This window comes from Phaethon aethereus (assembly GCF_964289735.1).
Source record: "Phaethon aethereus genome assembly, chromosome: 16".
Classification (NCBI taxonomy): Eukaryota; Metazoa; Chordata; class Aves; order Phaethontiformes; family Phaethontidae; genus Phaethon; species Phaethon aethereus.
In genome coordinates this window covers 12250570-12256569 of record NC_138592.1, presented here as the reverse complement: position 1 = coordinate 12256569, position 6000 = coordinate 12250570, and positions in this window count along the sequence as shown.

The window sequence follows — 6000 nt, the reverse complement described above, 5'->3', positions numbered from 1 at the left end:
GAGATTTAGAAAATTAATCTAGTTTGCCCTGATTTATACCAGAATAAATTCATACATTGGAAACCGGGCATGGCAAGAAATCACTGGCACTGCAGGGGACTTCTAGAGAAATAATGACTGCAGTGGGAGACCTTGATGAACAAGGACCAAACAGCATTTTCTCCCCTGCAGAAATGGAGCCTGAGGTACCTGAAGGCTTTTGCAAGCTAAGCTGAGGTCAGCTCCACTTTGTTTCAGTCCTGAGACCGAGGGAGTGCAATGCCATTTTAAAATAACGTTATTAACCTTTGTGATTTCATCCTGGAGCACACATACTTCATAGAGACTGTAATTAAAAGGCGAGTCCTAATTTGCATCACCATGAAAGCAGAACCAGTCCCGAATATGTATCTCATTGGGCAAATACTATTTTGCTTATTTTTGTTATCAGCAATAAGTCAATGGGGGAAAAATGCAGATGGAGAGGGTCAAAATACCCTGTGGCTAAATCTAAACCAGAGCCAATCCATATTAAAAACTTGAGTGTGCCTAAAGTTAGCACATGCAAATCTACTCTTTTAGATACATAAGCTCAAATCCTTAAAGATGTGCCATAGCCTAACTCTCACTTGGGTGCTTAACTCCCATTGATAACACCATGTGCTAATTCAGGCGCCCAGGTTTCCGTGTAATGTTCCTACTATGAAGAACAGTTGGTCTTGAGGGAAAACATTTACATAGATGACAGCTATTTTCAGGAAAATGAAAAGTACTGGGTGAAAAAGGAGGTTTTGACATTGTGTGAAATATGGGGTTTACACACCGTAGTTTTTGCTGTGTGTATATAAATGGGTGATTTACCATATATTGATTCACACACCATTTGTAAGCGTCTAATTTATTTATTTATAGAGATGTATGGAAACCATGGTTTGAAAAGCAGTTTGCACAACATCTGGTATGTCAACAACGTAACCTTTCAATTTACTTGTTGGTGAAAATGTCAATATAATGAACCTGAACTCAGCACTGGTTTACACAAATTTCCTGGCAGACAAAGCAGTAATGATTTGCATGTCAGTGGAAGTGACATGTGCCCTCCAGTTTTGAGTAGTTTACACAGCTAAGAGGTATAAAAAGGGTAGAGCACATGGCTGGTTCCTTATGTACTTACGCTGGCAGTACAAACCGCCTGTATTTGTGTGGTGTGAAGCATTTCATCTCATCTTGACTTCCAGTTTTTCAAAAGCGGCCTTTGATTTTTCACCAACATTGCTTTTTTTTTTGGATTCGTGGAAAAGAATATAAGAGAAAAATTGTAGACCTGAAGGTCACTTTAGATCCTGGTAGCATCTAATCCATGAGCCTTCCCTGGGTGAACTTGTTTCAATTATTTTACAATTTATGTGTTTTCTACAGACAAAGATATTGTACTGGGATGTGATAAAGAAATCTAGTGGATTCTTGATTGTTCTTAATCGTATGCCAGCAGGGATGGCAACAACAATATATTTTTTATACCTGTTCTATTACTGCCTGTACAAGATAGGTCGGATAAATCACATAAAGCATTTTTTTCACTCTGTGATTTGTTGCCTGACGCTTTTGAAGTAGGAAAGTAATAAATGCTGTTAATACTGAACAGCAAAAAACCTCACTTAAGTGTAGAGTCAAAGTCCACTGGTGGCATCAGGTGTTCCTCCTTGATTTTATGGAGTTCAGGCCTGCACGGAGAAGTCGTTGCCCAGTTCCTCTGACCAAACTATCTGTGTGAAAAGGCAGGAGACCTGGGAAGGGCACGGAGCTGGTGGGTTATCTCCTTCCTTCTCTCTGCCCTCCTCTTCTCCCCTGGCTCCCCACCCCAAAGAGATCTGCTTTGTGGTTTGGATTTCAATCAAGTTACCAAAAAAAGGTGGAGGAGGGAAGGAGATGGTTACTTAACCACTTTGCGTGTGATTTTTCTTTTTTTTTCCCCTCCCTTTTTTGGTTTTGTTTTAAAGAACCAGATGCTCTCTGTTTCCCATTGTTCTGCCCACGCCGTCCAGTTGGGATCTGATTTGGGTGGTGTACGTCTGTATGTGTGAGGGAGCGGGTCACGGGGAAAGCTTTGTGCATCTGTTATTATCTGGCCGCTTTAAAAAAATTAAAGCCATTTATGACCCCACACTTGCAGCTAAGAAAAGGAAATTTCACCAGGTTTTCCAGAGCTCTCATTTTTTGTGGAAGAATTCTAGTATCTAGAGTGACTACACAGACTGAACCAATGCCAACCATTTGTAAGAGCTTCTAAGGTTTTTTTAATCGTTCTACTCGCTACATACATTTGCTATTTGTCCTTCGTCAATATTTCCTTTACACGGTTTAAAAAAAATTGTTGTCAGCTGGTATTTTCCTTTTAATCCGGTTGGCCAGTCTCCATCACGGGAGCCCGGAGCACACGCAGTGGCCCGGGGTGAGGGGCACGCCCCAGCCCCCCGCAGTTCCTGGCGGGGAGGAGATGCCGGAGCAGAGCACCCCACATCTCCCTCAAACCCAGTTTCCACTTCAGGGAAATACAGGCCAGAAAGCATCCGCAGGGCCAGCCACCAGGTATCCTGACCGGGGTCCCGGCAGGCAAGACTTGCGGTGTGGCTCTCTTTCCCTGCAGCCTGGGCAGATCCTGAGATTCTCTCAGATTTCCCAGGATTTGATGATCTGATTCTTTTAATAATTTCTTCAGAAATCGCATTAACTGTTTGTGCGACACTTGTGATTGTAACACCATTTAAGCAAAAAATTTTATTAATACATGGTATGTCTTAAGCAAATGCTTTTTTAGCCTGGGCAGTTTTAGTCAAATGAAGAAATTCAGTGTCTTATATCTGGCAGATAAGATGCACCTGAAACTGCATAGGAGAGAGCCTCTGTAAAGGTTGTGGGGGCAAGAAGGACGTGCTGGAGAATACTGGGCAGGACAAGACCAGTGAGAAATGTGTGTATTTGTAGAGAGGTAATACCTTAAAACCACTAGTCGCACGAAGGAAATACAGCTAAGGACCTTACTGGCTGACGTTAGGGTTTTTTTCTAATGTACCTAAACTATAATAACAAAACCCCTATAAATATCTGAATGGGGCTGAAGTTTGTTTGTTTATTTATTTATTTGCTGCTGAGCATGGGACCCCTGCTGAGTTTTCCCTCCAGCTGTGTCGACTCAGGACCCCTCTAACTGGGGCTCTGTGTAACATTACCTACAACACCGAACGTTATTTAGAGTTCCAGGCACACTTCCCACCGCATTAAAATAAAATTGACTTTCCCCAGGTCCTGTTGCTGGCCTAGCTGGTACAGTCCTCTAAAGGTCTTTCCCCTTTCCCCCTTTTGTGGGGCGTTTGTTCTTTTTCTTCGTCTGGGTTGGAAAAAGAGGGCACAACTGAGTTGAAACCCTAATCCCTTCAAGTCTCTTTGTTGTGTAGCCAAAATCTGCTCGACTCTCTTTCCCTCTACTGTATTTTTCCTGTAACGTTAACTTTTTCTGCTTCTTGTTTACACAGATGGAGGCAACACCTTTAACTGCGAAAACAAAAGTAAGTAACTGCATCTACAAACATCTACGTACGCGTGGCCTCTTTTCTGTGACCTCTGGTTTCTCAGCTTTAGACTAAATTTTCACTTCTTGGCTTCAGGCTCCTGGAAAGATGTGAAGCCCTTGAGTACCCGCTTGACCACTCTTCGTTTTAATGCTTGTTTGTCTTTTTCATGCACTGGACCATTAACAATGCAAGAAAGTGCTTCTCAGGCTACAAAAACACCATTGCACCAGCTAAACCTCCTTCTGATGCACAGACAAGAGTCATCTGTGTGTGCACATGAGCTGGCGCTGCGGTGGATACTGAACCCAGCATTCAGAGGCTGCAGAGAGCCCGGCAGTGCATGCTTATCCATGGAGAACAGATCTCCTTGCTTTCATATTTTCAGAAATTCATGAAGGTGCAGAGCAAAGCTACTGATTAACATGTATTTGGAGGTAAAGGCCTAGCAGCCACCTCCAAATGCCGTGGGAGGCTTCTTTCACTTGTGCAATGAAGGAAAGAGCAGTGACTAGAGAAGAGTTTGGCTTGATTAGGAATGGAACAGGGAAGAGAATAACAAAAAAAAAAAAAAGCGTAGGGCAACAGTTAGTTCAGAGGAGAGGCTCATACAGGGTTGAGTTTTGTTTTAAGGTTCTCATTTATCTGAGCTGAGCATGGCATCAGCTGAAATTCAGAACGAAACTAGGACACAAACTTAATTGCAAAACCAGCTGAAACCACAGGACGCAGTCACAGAAAATTCTCACTCGTTTGAGGCTGGCATAGGGTTTCAATCTGAGCTTCAGCAGGAGGTTTTGGGGGCCCCAAATCAGATTCAGGGAGTTAAAATTCAGTTGCTTTCCCAAATTCAACCCTGGAACAGCAGAAGTATTGAGGGGGATAATTAGAGAGTATCCACATGAGTAGGAGTGACGACTGGCTGGCACATTGCTTGTCCACCTAACAGTGAGATTTGTAGGGGCTATGTTGCAACTGTTGGTGTAAACAGATATGGTCACCCTAAAATACCTCTATTCAGTGCCATGACAATGAGTGACACAGAAAAGCTGAAGGTCAACAGCTGTTTCTCTGGCAAAAAAACCTAACCGAGAACCTCAGACCTAGTGAGACCGGCCAGCCGCAGCTCTCACGCTGTTCTTCTAATTGTCAACTGTTGATGGCTGATTCCTGGAAATAACCAAGGAGAGAGAGAGGTCTGTGCCCAACATGAACAGACTTGTGGTTGCACTGAAAAAGCCAAAACAACAGCTTAAAGCGAGTGACAGCTTAAAGCGAGTGATTCCAGCAGTATCGCTCCCTCGCCTGTCGCTGTCTCTCTGCTACTCCCTAAGAAAACATCTTCTGCTACAGACATTTATCCCACTTCAGATTTCGCTTCTCCTGCCCCTGTACTGTTTTCGCCTGCAAAGTCTGACTCTCAAGAGCCTGAAGTGTACTTTCTCCTATACTACCAGCAGATGGGGATCCTGTGGGATGGGTTCAGGCTCAGGGAGGTCTCGCACAGAGGGGCACCTGGCACGGGCGCTCACCCTGAGCCATCGGGGCATCCCTCCACCTTGCTGCAACTCTCTTGTTGTGATAGGGGCAAAGATGTGCAGGGGGAAAACAAGGCTCCAAAAGCCGGAGAATTTTTGTTTCTTCATGGTATTTTGGAACGCCAAAAATTTCTGAGGTTGGGAGACATGTTGCCTTCAGCTCTAAACTGTGCTCTCCTTGGGTAACCTGGAGGGCGTGAGATTTTCAGGAGGTCCGATCCTGTGCGTGCTGGGGGAAGCTGAGGGTCCGATGCAAAGCCTGTTTATACCAGGAAAATGGTTGCTGCTGAGCTGAGTGGCGTTTTGGGTAGCAGAGAGGTAAATCCTGCTGCTGGGACAGGCAAACCGTTGAAACATGCAGGTTTTTTTCGTGCCTTTGGCATTTGGAGTTAATGGGTGCAATACCAGAACTTTCACTTCTGCTTTTCATGTGCATGTTTAGTGTGATGCACGTACAGTGTGGAGTTTTGCAATCGGTCAATTTGCTCATCAGTTTTGGTTTGTTTCTCTGATTTTTACAAGGGATGAAAGGGATATCACTTCTGGACAAAACTCACAGTAGTATATCAGGGGAGGGAAATCCAAGAAAAATAGTATCTGAATGCTATTTGTCTTACAAGCAAGCACATGTAGGCATTTATTATTTCTGAAGGCTCTCTTGTCAATCGGGCATTGAACAATCGTCACATCTGTTGCAAGTTATTGTCCCCCAGAGTCGTTTCACACAGTTTGGAGTTTGCTTTTTTAAACCCACCACAAATAAAGCCCAGAATTATCTCCCTGTCCCCACAGAGGTGAGCGGGAACCTCCGGGGAGAACGCTGCAGACTCCAAGGGGGTGGAGAGATTTAGCAGAAGGGGTGTTTGGGTCCTCTCTGCCTTGCCATGGGTTGAGTGGTGAAACCCCTAATTCAC